We start from the raw sequence: 16,504 nt of genomic DNA on the forward strand, positions 1-16,504 counted from the left end.
AATTGACATTGATTTTCTGCACCATTTTAAAATTGTAGTTTACTGATGTAGGGTTGATTGGCAATGACATGGGAGAAAGTGAATGAAATATTAAGTAATTACAGTCAGAACAAGAGGAATGTATTAACATATTTTATTGCTGTCAAAGATGTTGTGTCCTTGCTCAGTAAGGGGTAGTTTACAATTTCCGGAATGTTTTGTTGAGCGTCACGGCCAAACGCATAAAACCAAATTAAATCGTTTAAAACTTCAACAGAGTCCACGCCTCCAGTGAGCAATCGCTTCTCCGTAGCTGTGGGGCCAAAACCTCTGGACGAATCAAAGAGAACAAGGGGCTGCTTTCACCAGGATACAAAGAAAATATACAAAGTTAACATTAGCGTTCTTTAAAAGTATATTTTAAAGCATATTTTTAAAAGTTAACATACTTTTAACTTAGCAATATTCAACATTGAAAGGTGATGTTGAGCATTACCTTTCAATGTTGCCGTTGAAAGGTAAAGGTAATGCTAGTCAGTCTATAACAAACCAGGCAGGTCTTTCCAGTAAAATCACTCATGTGCCTCTGAACTAGCTACATCTTGGTAAAAAGGTTTAAAAAAACATACACCATACTCTAAAATAGCTACATGTTCACTGCACAGTAGAACTACTGACACTGACCCGGCATGGCATTATGAGTTATTGTATTGGATCTGATGATATTCCCATAAAGGGAGGAGCGGGATGTGTTCACGGCAGGTTGGGATTAAGGCGACCAAATCCAGCCTTCTGTTCCTAAAGACCTTAACAAGCAGAGCTGGATAATTAAACTGTTGAGACTCTGAGACTTTTTTTTTCTCCCCTCCTCTTGTTCGACCCTTCCCCTCCCTCTTCCCTGGTCTAATTTATTTGGACAGGGGCGACACCTGTGGGCAGACCGGGCTGCCTTCCACCTCTGCTGTTCTGGGGGGAAAATACAGATAGCTTGAAGGGGTTCAGAGGTCGGGGTGACAAGGTAGAGCCATCAGGGATGAGCCGGGTCAAGCTATTTAAGTCAATACCGCTCACCCTGTCTGACAGGCACAATAACACCTTTCTGATCCGCAAGGCCGCTGGACAAAGAAGGCAGCGGGTGCGTCTCATCAGGGATGGATTGTGGGCTTGAATTGCTGCAGAATGGCTGCAGGGGGGGAGAGGCATGTGTCCGAGGGTCCCTGCAGAGCAGGCATTAAAATGAAGGACTCAGTGTTGTTGACCTAGCCACAGGCCATATATGTCACCAGCGCGAGCCATCAATACTACCATGTCATCACATTTGCACTTCAAAAACACAAGGCGAGATTAGATCGACTCGATGGCGAGACTCGGCATTTAAAATGCGGCTTGAGACAAACCTGGGGATGATTTCAGCTTTCCTCTGAGGCTTCCGTCGAAGAGAAAGGAGATTCACAATTATGATTTTATCATTTCTTGTCTTTTACAAAGAATAATCAAAACGGTAGATATTTTTGAAAGATGATGGGGCTAAAGTTGCCCAAAAAAAAACAGATTAGAGGTAAAACGTACGCTGCACATCACAGTGGGTGTTTCAGATACAGAGTGGGTCCACACTGCGTCGTTCTCCTCATGTGGAAACGGCAATCAGCAGGCCCTGCACGCGTTTATCTGCCCTCTCAGCCCTTTGTGCGGGGTCAATCGTCCCAATCTCTTCCCAAGCTTATGAAATGTCCCTTATCAATATTTCAGCACATCAATTGTAACCCTTAGTAAACACATCTCCTGAAAAGTAAATTACCAGCCGACAAAGTCACTGGGGATGGGCAGTCTGGGCTGTCAAGGCTTTTTCTCACACATCGCATCAATTCCGTCTTGGAGGGGACCAATAGGATCCAGCTTTGGCTTTCGTTGAGGGTTTTCCAAACTAAACAATGCCCTGGGCATTTTGTATTCTCAGGAGGACTGTTGGTCAAACAGATATTTGCTTGAATTCCCAGAGTATTGAACACTGAACAAACCAGTCCATGTTTATAGAGTTTACAGATTTTTTTTCTATTTCAAGAATCCAAAGCTTGTGGCCAGGAAGAAAGGACAAAAGTAGAGTTTGAACATTTCTAACAACATAATGAGAGGATTACTTTTATCACAGTTGAATGATTTTCCAAAAGCAGAATGTAAGGACGGCATAAAAATATTTGGCTTGTCAAGACTGTTTTTTTTTTTATGTACCCTTAAAAATTTGTTCAATTTTCACACAACCTGAAAACTTCAGACTTTAGATCCTGGGAAATCAGTTTGGACTGCAGGGTGTTAGTGGTGAATGCTGAACCAACCTCAGGGTAAGGCCAGGACTCACTCTGCACATAAGTTAAAATATTGCACTATCTATTAAATAAACATACATCGATGTACATCTTACTATCTAATGGTAAAGAGTTGACTGATAAACTTTCAAACCCTTAAAGCTGTACAACACCAGCTGCTAAAATATTGAACCATAGCAAATATGACAGGAGACTGAACATAGAGTAACATAGTTAAGCCATTCAGACCTGAGGCCTTGTTTCAAAAAGTCCTGTAAAATTTTAAGATTTTATTGGAAACAATTTATTTCCCTGCTGTTGAAGAAGCTAGAAACATAAAATGATGACCTCTTGAGAAGCGTTGCCTCTGTTTTTAGTGTAAAGTTTACCCAGGAAAGGTCGTTGCCTTCCATCACAATTCTGCTTGATTCTAACCTCCCCTCAGTGCTCCGTCTGGGATTTCTACCATTGACCTGGATTTTTCCTGTAGATTTTTAACAGGACCAATCGGTGAACAGAAGAAGTTGTGAAGGAGGATGATTATATTTTTTTGCACTGTTTTAGAATTGCATTGGTTGCCTGTAGTTTTAGCAATGGCAGCGCAGGAAGTGAACAAAGCCGTTCAGTCCATGTTGGCCACGTTTCTCGTTTCTCAGCATCCGAGGCTCCAGACTCTCTGAACAAAGCAAAGCGTAGAACAAGGCTTCGGTTTTTACCAGGCTGTTTTTGCCTGCGCTGGCCCAAGTTTGTATGGGGTCTGTCATGAAATAATAGATCTGGCTTGGCTATTAATAACGCTAAATAATTGCTTATGACAATTGTTAATGAACCTAATAATGAAAATAAGTTGGCTAATAACTTCACTAAGAAATTAATAGCCAATTAGTTGAGTTTCAGTTGGTCTATAAATACCAGTGGTGGGTCATGTATTTGCTACCTGGACATTTTAGATGGAGTTTACTAATTTAGTCCACCGTTGTGACATTACAGTAACACAAATAAGCAACAAATATTATTCAAAAAACACAATTCATGTTTTAAAAAAGCCTAAAATATTGTAGTAAATATTATTATTTCCTGAATCTATAATTTCCTGTTGGAAGGTGTGTTTGTCTCATTAGCCACTGGGCTGGAAGTGGCTAATAATGATCTGCTCATGTTAGCTGTAGCTTCATAATAATGAGCACACAGATGTCTCTGCATGAAACGGTGATTTCAGAGCAAAATAAGAAAAGGAAGCTTCTGACATCTTACTCCTCCCCTCCATGTTACAGATACTTCTGATATTTCAAAATAAAAACACTTATTCAGAAATGTGACATTCTACCACTACACAGCACCTGGTTCTTTAGGAGAGAGAACTGCTACATGTTCCTCTGTTGAATGTGTTAAATGAATTTAAGAAAAGATTCATATATTATTTTACTTCCTACTGTAAGTAAAAAATATAAGATTTATAGTAAAAAATTGAGATGGAAAAGTTTTTCTTTCACCTGAATATTAGTTTGTACGAATGTTGTTTATTTAATTTTAGTCTGTAGAATATCAAATCTTAAACATAAATTCATAGTTCTGTGTATTAGATTACATTATTAACTATTAAATCAGATGTTTTGACCAAGTAGCTCTTTCATCAAATACTTTTTTTTCCCTCTTGAGTAAACATATGTTAAACTAATGTTACTCTTGAGTATAATTTTAGCTCTTCTACCCACCTCTGGTCTGGGCTACATTTTATCATCTCAAAATCAAAATAAAATCTATTCCAAATGATCAAACCAGAACTTGATCATTTTGTGGCTCTTTCTTAAATCAATGATTTCGCTTGACGTCTGTTCAAACTATACGACACGCTTTTTACAGCTTAATAGTTTTGACTGTTTGGACAAGAAAGCAAAGGAAAAGGAGAAAAAAAAGACCTGATGGGAAGACCTGCAGAGCAAGAGAGCTTCATCACAGTCAGATGATGATGATGATGTTCATCAGAGTGTGAAGTTACTTCAGGCAGTCAGAGACATGTTAGTGAGTGGAAGGCTTTACCTTTACATAGGAAGGGAAAAGTGGTTTGCTGTTCGAGCACTGACTTAAAAAAAATTAGAATGCAGCTTTTATTTGCTTGCTAAAATAAATATAAATATTCTAATATTAAGACTGAGAATGGTTGGAATGACATCGTATGTTCTATTAAGTGATCATTTCTTTATAGATTCCTTCAGTTTTTTACTTTGTCAAAAGTTTCAGATGATCAAACTGTTTTAATGTCAAATTTGACCTGACTAAATACAGAATCCAGTTTTTAAACTGCGGCCTTGTTATTTGAGGGAAGCAACACTAGCCAACCTGACCTTGTGTGTCCAGCATTTAATTTAATTCCAGACTTTGACTATGCTTTCCAAAACCTTTTATTTTGCTTCACATGAAGGTCACAAAGTGATGATGTCACAATTTCCTTTCAGAGAGTAAACCACATTTTTCTCTCTGCTTAAAAAATAATGATATATTTATGCTTTTATTTTTAATTATGTCAGTTTTGGTCCTTCCTGTCCAAAACTGACAACTGACATACAATCACACTGCCACCATAAAATCATCACCTTCCTAATTTTTTTTTTTTTTGCTGCTTAAAAACTTTTTGGAAATAAAAAGGTGGTGATTTTTTTTTTTGTCTTCATATATTTAACTGCTGCGTCTCCAGTCCTGCTCCTCTTCTTGCTCTCCCAGGATGGAAACCGTGTTTGATCTGACCCCATTTCCCCTGAAATCTACAATCATCTCCTTTGTTTTACTCCATGTTGCCATATAGGATCTATCCGACTGATTTGTTGATGCTACATGTCAGTTAGCGATCAGGTCAGGGTGTGGCTTGTGAAACTAAGCTAAAAAAATCTGGTTATTCACAAAACATAACTTCATTTGTTAGTTGATTTATTATTAATTAAGGCTTGTAAAATTTTCCCTCATAGTTTGGTTTGTTTAGCTTTTCTTCCCCTCAATAAATCTCATTTTAAAAATACTTTATTTTCTAATTAAATTTTTTTCATGATCTGAAAAACATAAGGAACTTGAGAGGGGGTAAATACTTTTCCACATCACCGTATCTCAGACAATGAACCACAAGGCGTTTCATAATGTAACCCAACAGAAGGAGACGTGTGTTATCTCTGTAACATGACGGACTAAACAGGAATGCAGTGGCTGGAGTCAGTGGCGTTTTCACCAATTGAATCAGTTTATCGGGTGTGGTGATGTGTTCCCCTCGCATCATATCGCACATTACTGACTTCACTTTACAAATCCACCCCGACTGCCACAAGCGAGGCACTGCTCATGTCATCTTCAAATCACAAATCGTAGCTCCTGACGCGAACCGCTGCACAGAAGCCAAGTGCCAAAGGGCGCTGGCCAAAGCCGACTTTAAACTTTAAAGCGGTTTTGAAACCATGAGCAAAAGGAGGGGCAGAATTTTGCCTCAGAGCCGAACACAGACAAAGCTTCAACCTTCAATGGTATAGGGGAAAAAAAACAGAAAGAAAGGAAGAAGAAAAAAAGATGAGAAAGGAGAAAAACCCAGTAGTGTGGCTAACTCATCCATCATTTCTTTAAAAGGTCAGGATTTTGTAGGTGGAACTGGGAAGAGCAGCGAATTGCAGATACAGCGAACAGCAGGGTATTTTCCGCTGCCATGACCAGCTAAGGAGCGCTGCTTTAAAACACATCTGCCAGTAAACATTTAGGCCTGACTCTGGGTCATCTCTCCTGTCTGGACAAGACCCAGCAGAGCGTGAAGATGTACCTGCACAAACCGCATCACTGACTCAGTCACTTCTGACTTTTCTTTTTTAGGTTCTGGTTCCCTATTAAAGGTATTTTTTGTTGTTACACAGACAGCAGCATTATGCAAAAGTATTCCCATTATGGTTTTTGCTGCAACACAAACCTCACGACTACTCGTAACATTGTGATGCATGGTTCTCACATTTTTCTTACTAATTAAATTCTAGAAAGTTTTCTCATCTAATTTAACCAGGCCCCCTTTACTGTGACATCCTAAAATACAAACCAGTGCAGCCAACTGTGTTTAATGTTTAATACCTAATAACTAGTTCATAGAATCAATCATTGTGTGTTTGGATTGAGCTTTATAAAGACCATGCAACACAGCAGACAAATCAGCAATAATGTTCAAGAAATGTTGCTAATAAAACAATATTCCAAACTTTGAGTTTGTCACAGAGCTCCGTTTGATCCATTATCAGTTTGCTAACTTCAAATCTACCAAGACATCATCATCCACCTAGACTTAAAGAACCCAGCCCGGTCGGGCCGAACGGCCCAAATCGGCTCTCATTGTTGCAAATTGGTGACGAACTTTGCGTCGTTTTGTTCTCAGTCTTACGTTGTCAGCCCCTTCTAGTCACAACAAGAAGTTGAACTTTTTTTTGTACTCTGTAAGCGAAACTATTGTTTGATCAGAATTGAATGGGTGTGTTGTATTATATGGAGAACAGACCCAACAACTCAACTTCCAGAAGCCGTTTTAATCAGCCAGAGAACAGGATGGGTAGCTACATTTGTTACTAGACAGTGTCCACTTCAAGCTGATCCCGTGCTCTTCTTCTCTCTACGGCCGTCGCTGCTGCAAAGTTTCGAGACGCTCTAACTCTATACAGTCAGTATTTACCATTATGGTTAATTAAATGGTTATTTCCTTTTGTGTTTAGAATAAATAAACTTGTTATGCGACTCCTGATAGGGATAAAATACCTGATTCCGACTGAGTCTGAAACCTTGTCAGCTTTTTCATTTTTATGACATATTTATTTTAATTGACCGTGTCATTTAGTTTGACTTATTTTTTCGCCTTCTCAATAATTTGTTTAAAATTTCAGTTGTTGTGCTCTTTCTGAAATATTTGATGATTGATTCTTTTTGTTTCATCTGTAACATGTTCAAACTATATGAAAACTATTTACTTAGTAGACATAGAGCAAAAATGGAACTGAATAAATCAAAGTATATCTAAATGTGCATAAGGTCCAGTCAAAGTACAGACCTACATTCAATGGAGGCTGTGTGTAAAATCTTGCCAAATAACCTGCAAAACTGTCCGACTCCAGCAGGTGATTCCTTTGACCCACAAGAGTCACAGCTGTAAATGCAGTAAAAGATGATTTTATAAAGAATTGCCTCCTCTAAGTATAGATTAACACCACACTTTAAAATCCCAACAAAATGCATTGAATTTTGTGGTTGTGAGAAAAATGCAGAAAATCCAAAAGGTAGGAATATATTTGCAAGGTGTGGCATATTTCCAGAATGATGATGCGGTTCCTCTTTCCAGCCAGTTTGACATTTAAAGGTGTTGCATACACAGGCCCCTACCCAAACAGAGACATGTAAATACACCGACAAAAACAACTACGGTTTGTGGACAGATGATCACAGATGTCATAAAAAGGAAGAAATGTCGCAGCATGGTTCTGCAAACAACCACGTAAAAATGTCAGTCCAAATCATATGTAATTATAACACAAGTCTCAGAGGTGCATTTGGAAAAAAAAAATCCAAAGGAAATGGGGGCAAAGGAATCACCGGTGAGGCCCGTCTGAAGTAAAGCCCATCAGCAGCTAAGTGCCTCTTTACCACCGTCAACCACTAGAGACAAGACGGGGAAAGTGTGACCTTCTGGCATAATGGGCCGACATCAACAAACCAAACACACGTCACTCACAAAAAACGCACCCTTTTTCACAGAATGGACTGTACTTACAGAGGGATTTAGTACAGTCAGAAAGCACTTTCTCTACCACTGTCGGGAGTGATGAAAAGGTTGCTTTCCTAAAGATTGAGAGAAAAACCACTAGACAGCAAGAGGGACAGATGCAAGCTTGGTTGCAAGTTTTTCCACCAGCCCTGTAGCTGCCGCTCAGACACCCCTGGGATTCAGAGAAACATCTGGAAGGCATTCTCGGCGGGATTGATACAGCACCTCGAGTAATAAAAAATGAATCTCCCTGCCGCGATATAAACACAAATGACCCGAGCCATGGCGCGTTTGCTCAGATCCGCTTTGATGCCCCCTCCACCCCGTATCGTCTGTCTTCCTCTGTTTCCCTCCGCCGAGTTTCCAAAGCGGCGCGCGCTCAGTTTGAGAAAAGTCGACAACCGCAAAGAGTCTCCCTTCTGATTCTGCACGGATGCTTCCGCTGAGGCAGGAGAAGCCATAACGCCTGGCTCGCTCGCCAAGTTTTTAATCTGGAAAGAACGCTCCGAAGGTCGTCCTAATATGAGAGTTTTATAAAGCAGATGACAAATTATTACCCCCCTCCTATAGAGATGTAACAAGCAATACAGCTGCTGAACAATCTCTGAACAGGCGCCACGCTCGGCTAGACACGAAAAAGAGAAGCGATACATTAATCATGAATTGTTTGGAAGGACACGGGCTGCATAAAAGCGTGCGGTGACGGGGTCAGAGGCATTGTGCGCGACGTGAGCGGAGGGGACAGATTTGCAGAGAGTGTTTTAATGTGCGCACTTGTGCTTTAACATTGTTTAGAGCTCAGTGATTTGAGGTTACCGCCACGGGGGACGGCCTCGGGGCATTTTTATGATGAGCTTCGGAAAGTGCTGCTGGGCTATTGGAGGTGGAAATCTTTAACAAATGCAGGGACAAACTTAAACCAATGAAAGTAAGGAAGAAAAAAAAACACATTGATGTTTAAAAGTGTTGCATTTCTAACAGATGAAACCTGCAGCCTGAGCGGTAGGTCAGGTGTTTAAACCTTGGCCTGGAAAGATCCGGCTTCAGGGAGATCCTCACAACATCAGTGATCCCCGGCCGGTCGGGTTCCACCCTGCCGCCCCGCCTCCGGGGACCTCTTCATTATGTGTCATTAAATGTTTTTAAGTTTGCATAATTGATCGTCTCCAATAAGTCGTCATTGATTTATGGAGGTCTGGGCTGAGGGAGGAACTGGTTAAAAATTCATAACCTTGCTACGCATCTTCACAATCCATTAGCTACCCCTGGACCCGGAGTCCTTCCATTGATTGACCTTGAGGCCGAGAATCTCATGGACTCTGCATTTTTCCCTCTTTTACTGCACTGTGGGAAGAGTTATGTTTCAGCTCCCCCCAGATAGGTCTGCCTTTGATTTCTTTTCCTTTCTTTTCTTTCTTTTTTTTTTGTCTTTTTGGCTGTATGTCTTTCTCTCTGTCTCGCCCTCCCTCTGTTTCTGCTCCTCCATCTAAACTGCAGTTCTTACTCGGAGACGATGAATAAATAAAGCATGTTCCATAAACAGCTTTCCACTATTATTTAAGCTTCCAGGACCTCGCACTCTGACAGCCTCCTCTCCCCGCCATCAAATTCAAGTGTGTAAATTTTCTAAAAGGCTCTGAATGTTTTATGATGATTTCAGGGAATGATGGAGTAATAGCTGAATGGCGAAGCTATTACTTTTAATATTTATATTGAGTGCTTTGAATCTTTAATGTGACAGGATGTAAAATCAGAGCTGCGGGACGCGTGCGCTTCACAACCGATGCCACTTGGTGAAAAATATTTGTTTTTCCCGGGCAGCCCGTTCTGAACCGCCCATCAGGCCACGGCGGGGATGCGCTCATCCATGAATTTTAATCTTAGCTTGAGAGAAGGCCGTTCTTGGAAAGCATCACTTGTGAAATGGAGAAGGGTCTGGAAGAAACTGCAACAAATCACTGTTGTGATGTGGTTACATTTCAGACATCAACTGATGTCGATGCTTGTGTCACGGCTTCCTCCACTCACCGCCGTGTGGAGCCAGGTTTGATAAATGCATGGATGCCAAATGACAAGAATATTTTCTTTTCTTTTTAGGTGACACTAATAAATATATACGGGCCTAATTTTGATGATCCCATCTTTTTTAAGACCTTTTTAATGTAGTGCCGGACTGGGTGGGCTCTAATATAATTATTGGTGGGGACTTAAACCTGATCCTGGACCCAGTTTTAGATAGACAACGCCCTCAGTCCAGTTCAATCAAGAATAGTGAGTCCCTTAAAAATCTATTACAATCCCACAATTTGGTTGGCATTTGGAGTCTACTATATCCTACCAGGAGGGATTATTCATACTTTTCAGCAGTACATAAGTCCTACTCTAGGATTGATTACGTCTTGTTGGACTCTAGGTTGCTAGGATCAGTATCAAGCTGCAAATACCACAATATTCACTTATCGGATCATGCTCCTGTGTTGCTGATCCTTAAATTAGATTTTAAAAAGGGAAAGTGGAACTGGTGCTTAAATAACACTCTGTTGAAAGATAAGAAATTTTGCTCCTATATTTCAGATGAAATGAAGACATACCTGAGTTCTAGTGACAAGGGGGATGTGGATGATTCAAGGCTCTGGGAAGCAATGAAGGCAGTTATAAGGGGATGTATAATTTCATTCGAAGCAGCAAAAGGTAAAGAGTCCAAGGTGAGGTTGGATGAAATAGATAGTTGACCAGCTTAGCTAATTCGTATAAATTAAAGCAGTGTCCGGATAAATTTAATAAAATAACAGCTCTACGATATGAATACAATTCTATTATGTCCAGAAACATTTCTAGATTACTGGTACAAGTCAAGCAAAGATACTTTGAGTTAGGTAATAAACCCCATAAGCTTTTAGCCCGTCAGCTACAATCACAGGCCTCTAGAGCCATACATCGTATTAAGCTTGAAGATGGGACCTTACTCACAGATCCGGATAAAATCAACGACCGCTTTGCAGACTTCTATGCTAGTGTTTATCAGTCAAAGGGAAAACTAGACTTTGGAAATATGGATAGATTTTTTGAAAATTTGAATTTGCCAAAACTACCGTCAGATTCGATTGAAGCACTGGAAGCCAGTATAACTTTACAGGAAATTGAATCTGTCATCTTGACCCTTCCCAACAACAAAGCGCCTGGTCCTGATGGCTTTAGTGTTGAGTTCTTCAAAATATTCAGTCCCAAATTATCGCCTCTACTTTTGCGTATGTTAAACCACTCTAAGCAAGCATCAAGACTGCCTCCCACTTTAAACAGAGCCAATATTTCGCTCATTCCTAAACCTGGCCGAGATCCAGAGGTTGTTTCATCCTATCACCCAATTTCATTGTTACCTCTAGAAACGAAAATCCTTGGGAAAATTCTGGCCAATAGACTCAAGAAATACATAGGTTTAATCATCCACCCGGATCAGACTGACTTTATGCCAGGTAGGCATATGTTTTTTAGTCTGTGTCGTCTTTTCAATATATTATATTCAAACCATTCAGATGAGTCCATTGTTATTTCCCTAGATGCACAACGTGCATTTGATCAAGTAGAATGGAATTACATGATGTATGTTCTCAAAAAATTTGGTTTTGGACCTTTGTTTACAAAATGGATCGAAATAATTTATTCACACCCAACTGCTTCTGTGATTACTAATCAGAATATTTCCTGCCCTTTTGCTATCCATCGTGGTACACGTCAGGGCTGCTCTCTCTCCCCATTTCTCTTCTCAGTCATTATTGATCCTCTGGCTGCCAGCATTAGGCAAACCCCCCTAATATCACCTATCAAGATGTTTAATCGTAAGCATCATATTTCGCTGTATGCCGACGATATACTTTTATATGTCTCCAACCCACAGAAATCGTTGTCTTCTCTCTTAACGTTGATCAATAATTTCGGCAGCTTCTTGAGTTTTTCTATTAATTGGGACAAAAGTGAACTAATGCCGCTTACTTCAGAGGCTGAAAAGTGGAACTTTTGCATCTTTTGCACAGTTATGTTCTGAGTATAATCTTCTCCCGTCAAGTTTTTTTCGTTATCTGTAGGTTTGGGACCATGTTAGGAAAATGTAGTGCATTTTGGAACTTTAAAGAAACATGAAACCCTGGAGGAAATAAATTTGATCCTATCAATCAAGGGGCAGTGTCATACTTTTATAAGATCTTTAATAGCACACCTGTAGACACAACCAGGATAAAGAAAGCATGGGAGGATGAGTTAGAGCAGCAGCTATCTGAGGAAGTATGGGAGGAGTGTTTGAAAAGTATACAAGACTGTTCAGTCAATGCCAGACAATCTCATACAGTTCAAAACAATACATAGACTCCATTATTCGAGGGAGAAACTGAGCACTTTCTTTACAAGTGTGTCTCCAATTTGTAATCGTTGTCAGGTTGCTATTGGTAACTTGACACACTCCTTCAGGTCATGTGTTCAGCTTCACTCATTTTGGAAGAAAATGTTTCACTTTTTTTCGACGGCATTTGGAAAACAATGGGACCCAGAACCACTTATTGCCATCATCGGGGTCTCCAGTGCTATGCGACCAGCCACTAAACATGAGAAAATGGCTGTTTTGTTTGGTACGGTGATTGCTAAAAGGTTGATTTTGAGATTTTGGAAAAAGGACTCTGCGCCCACATTTGATCTGTGGTTGGGGGAACTAGCAAATACTCTGCATCTGGAAAGACTGAGATATTGCAATGAAGATAGAGTCAGTGTGTTTGGGAAAATATGGGGCCCTGTACTAAAATTCCTTCAATGAAAGACTGTTAATGACATTGTTTAGCAGCGTGTGTAACCATCTTTTTTTTTTTTTGTATGCTTATGGAACGATTTGGATCAAGTTGTGGTGTATTTATCATATTGTCTTGACTGTGTAAGTGTTTTCTGATGTGCCGATTTGGTGCGGGTGGGGGATGGGTGGGAATTTGATCTGTTATGTTAATGTATGTATGTCAATTTGGAAAAAATTCAATAAAATAAAAAAAATGAAAAATATGGCCGATAGAATTATGATCCTTTCTCAGAACTCTGATCAACTGCGTGACAGGAAAGACTTTAGATGCTCAACCTCTGAAACTTGCATATATTTACAATCAAATTGTCAAGAATCTGGTGTTTCTTTATTCCACTGTTTTGGAAAAGAAAGAATTTGTATAACATATTCAAGTGAAGATGTGGTGAAGTGATATTTACAGTTGTTGACTATGGTGATGAAAACTTTACCTGATCATCTACTTGCTAATGCAAAATGTACCTGAAACATAAATATCAACTGTTTGCTGATGGTTGAGATTCCATAGTCAATTGTACAGATCGCCTGCATTTTTAGTGACAGCTTCCTTCATTTTCCACAATTCGAATGGATGTTAGCAAGTTTGATGTGCTAGTTGGGCGCCTAGCCCCGCTTTGAGTCCCTGTGGAGACTAGAGACATGATCTCTCTTGAGTATGAGTGAACCTCAGAGGAGGTAAGCATGGCCGAGTATGTTGGGTGTTACATGAAACTGCTACTTTACATGTTACACAACAGGCTGTGGCTAGCTAACCATAGGGAGTTAGTTCATACCAACAACTTTCATTGGTTGAACCATGAGAGGTTGAGCGGCTAAAGCCTTTCCTGTCTACATTCACCAGAATGCCACTAAGTTCTGGATCAGAATGATTAAAATCCTATTGGCTGTATTTTCTATATATATTAATCAAAAATGTTGCTAAAGTCTTTTCTCGTGTCATCATCTACTGGATTGTCTTGTCTCATGATTTAAAAATATAATGCTTACAATTGGAAGTCCAAAAGTGTTTGTGAATTATGTTCATACACATTTTCCCCAATGTGTTCATAGTTTAGCTCTAATAAAAATGTTTTGCAACATTAAATTCTTCCAACTTTTGTTTCTTGTCATTTGCTTGTGGTAAATTTTACTCCAATTTTGGACAAAACAGGCTTCCATACAGCAACTCTCAAATCGATGCTGAGCTGGTGAATAAAGGAGGACGAATTTTTCACAGTCACTATTACTAGAGGATCTGTTCTTCTGAGCTTTTCTCCGTACATAGGTGTGTGTGCGTGTGTGTGTGTGTGTGGCACTGAGGGACTGGGACTCTGCTCCGTCTCCAGGCAGCTAGTTGGGCCTAAAGTGTGATGACAGTCAGACTGGAGGCTATTTCTACACTGAAATGAGGCCAGAGAATAAGACTGAGGGCTCTTTAGAGTAGAGGAGAAGTTTGCATTTAAAAAACAAAAAGGTCCTGCAACGTGTGATTTCAGGGAAGCATTTGCAACATTAGTTGTCAGGTGTTCACATTATTCCCATATTACAGGCAGAAGTCGGAGCGTGAGGTCTCCTTCCATTTGCTGTCTGAGTGGCGGTGTTGTTTCGTCCCTCCGGCGCGCCGAGCTCTGAGCTCCGCCGCATGCAGCTTGGCAGTTAAAGGCCGATTTATTCTTGCGGGTATCAGGCAGCCTTTTCCTGAGGGAACGAGCTCTTTCATGCACAGTTAGTGCACTTGACTCAGCGTGGAAATGCTTTCAGATGGAAAAGCCATGTTTAGAGGACGTCTTATGAGACATTAAAGCACCACTGTTTCATTGTTTTAGCTCTTCCTAAATGTCACTTTTGTCTCTTGAGCCTGCCCTTCACTGAAATGTTGTGGGACACATCACAGAGAGAGGCCCTTTTCCGGGCTCCCACTGAGGGTCCATTTGAAAGCAGGAGCAGAATATAAACACTCCAGTCTGACCAGCGCTGCCGTCTGCACCACTTTATTTCAATACAGTATTTATTGAGGTAAAAACAGGGACAAAACATGCCGATTATGGCCTTTTTATGGTGCAGGTGTGTGCCTCCCCTCCCCTTCCCTCCCCTTTCTCTACCCTTAGCATATTTCATCTATTTTTGGATCACTTTTATGATCTATTTTATTTTCTGCTAAAGTAACTTGGGTTTGATGAACACTTGAGCTGATCGCCTCCATGTCATGCAGGATACATAGAAAAGATCCAGACCAGGTAGTTCTGATACTGTAGAGTATGAGAACTACCTCATACTCTACAGTATGAGGTATCTAAAAACATATGCTAAGATAAAAAAAGTTAATCAAGACAAAGAACAGTAGAATCTTTGTCTTGATGTAGGTCCACATTTCTAATTTACATATAACCTTTTTAAAGCTCTCATCTCATGTAAAATTAAAAATTTGAGTGAATTTTCTTAATTAAAAATAACATTTTTAAACTAATCTGATGAAGTTTTAATCTCATTAGAAAATGAATTTTTTCAATTAAAAATAACTTCTTTCTCAACTCATCCTGTATAAAATTGAAACTTTGAGAAAGTGAATTTTCTGGTTGGATTCGCTTGATGAGCCTCAAAATGTGTGATTCTAATATGTGTCAGTTTTTGAGTGATTAGTTTATTAGAATCAACACATGGTCAATTCTCAACATTTTCTTAAGTGCATGCAAAAGAAAGGGTTTGAACATTTATTTTTTTAAAAATCACTTATTGTGATTGTGATCACTTATGTTTTCATTTGTCTTTTTTTTGGGGGGGGTTTAGTCAAAAAAGTCAAATTTTGTTGGTCATGACTGCCTTGTAAAAGCACTAAAAGTGTAAAACATCTAGAGAGCTGATTATCATTCATAGGCACTAGACTAATTATTTAGTCTTTGTTTCTGTTAATTATGCTGAGTTTTTCACTTACAGGTAAAGAAAACATGACATTTATCAGTAGAGCTTCTAAAGGTTTACAGAGAACAGCGGCTGAAAACGGTGTCAGCTGTAGATGTGCTGACCCAGTCCAGCAAGTGCAGCTGACTAAAAATAAAACCGGATTTTCAGCAAGTTTTTGACTCTTTATCTGCTCCACAATCCTGCTAAAGAGCAAAGGAAATGTTTTAAGTGGATTAGTTGTTTAATTGTGAAAGACCTGCTGGGGCTGTAATAGATGTATCAAAGTCCAGCTGAGTGGATCATCAAACAAAAACATTTGTTGGATTTATTGTTAAATTACACAAACAGGCCAACATATTTAAGCAATGTACATCCCGTTTTAACTGGTTACACTTCCCCTAGTACGTTGCACTTTGACCCCACACTTTGTGTAGGACATTAACAAGATTCTGGCCAAATTCTGGATAGATTTTGGCTTCTTGGCTGAATTAGAAAAACTCATGTCAATGAGTTTGTGTCTTGACACACATCATTTGTGCCTTAGGATGAGGTGGTTGTTTAGCCGTATCGAAATTGATACTTTTTTTGCATCACATGATCAACAACAGGACGTTGTTGAGAACAGGAAGCCGCTGGAAGCCGTGTTTTATTTTTTATTTTTTATGATTTATCACTGGAACAAACTTGTTCATGTGTGACTTTAATTGCATTTCATATGTCATGGAAACATCACAATTGCGAAGT

The sequence above is a fragment of the Poecilia formosa genome, unplaced genomic scaffold, assembly GCF_000485575.1.
Source record: "Poecilia formosa unplaced genomic scaffold, Poecilia_formosa-5.1.2 Scaffold65, whole genome shotgun sequence".
NCBI lineage: Eukaryota > Metazoa > Chordata > Actinopteri > Cyprinodontiformes > Poeciliidae > Poecilia > Poecilia formosa.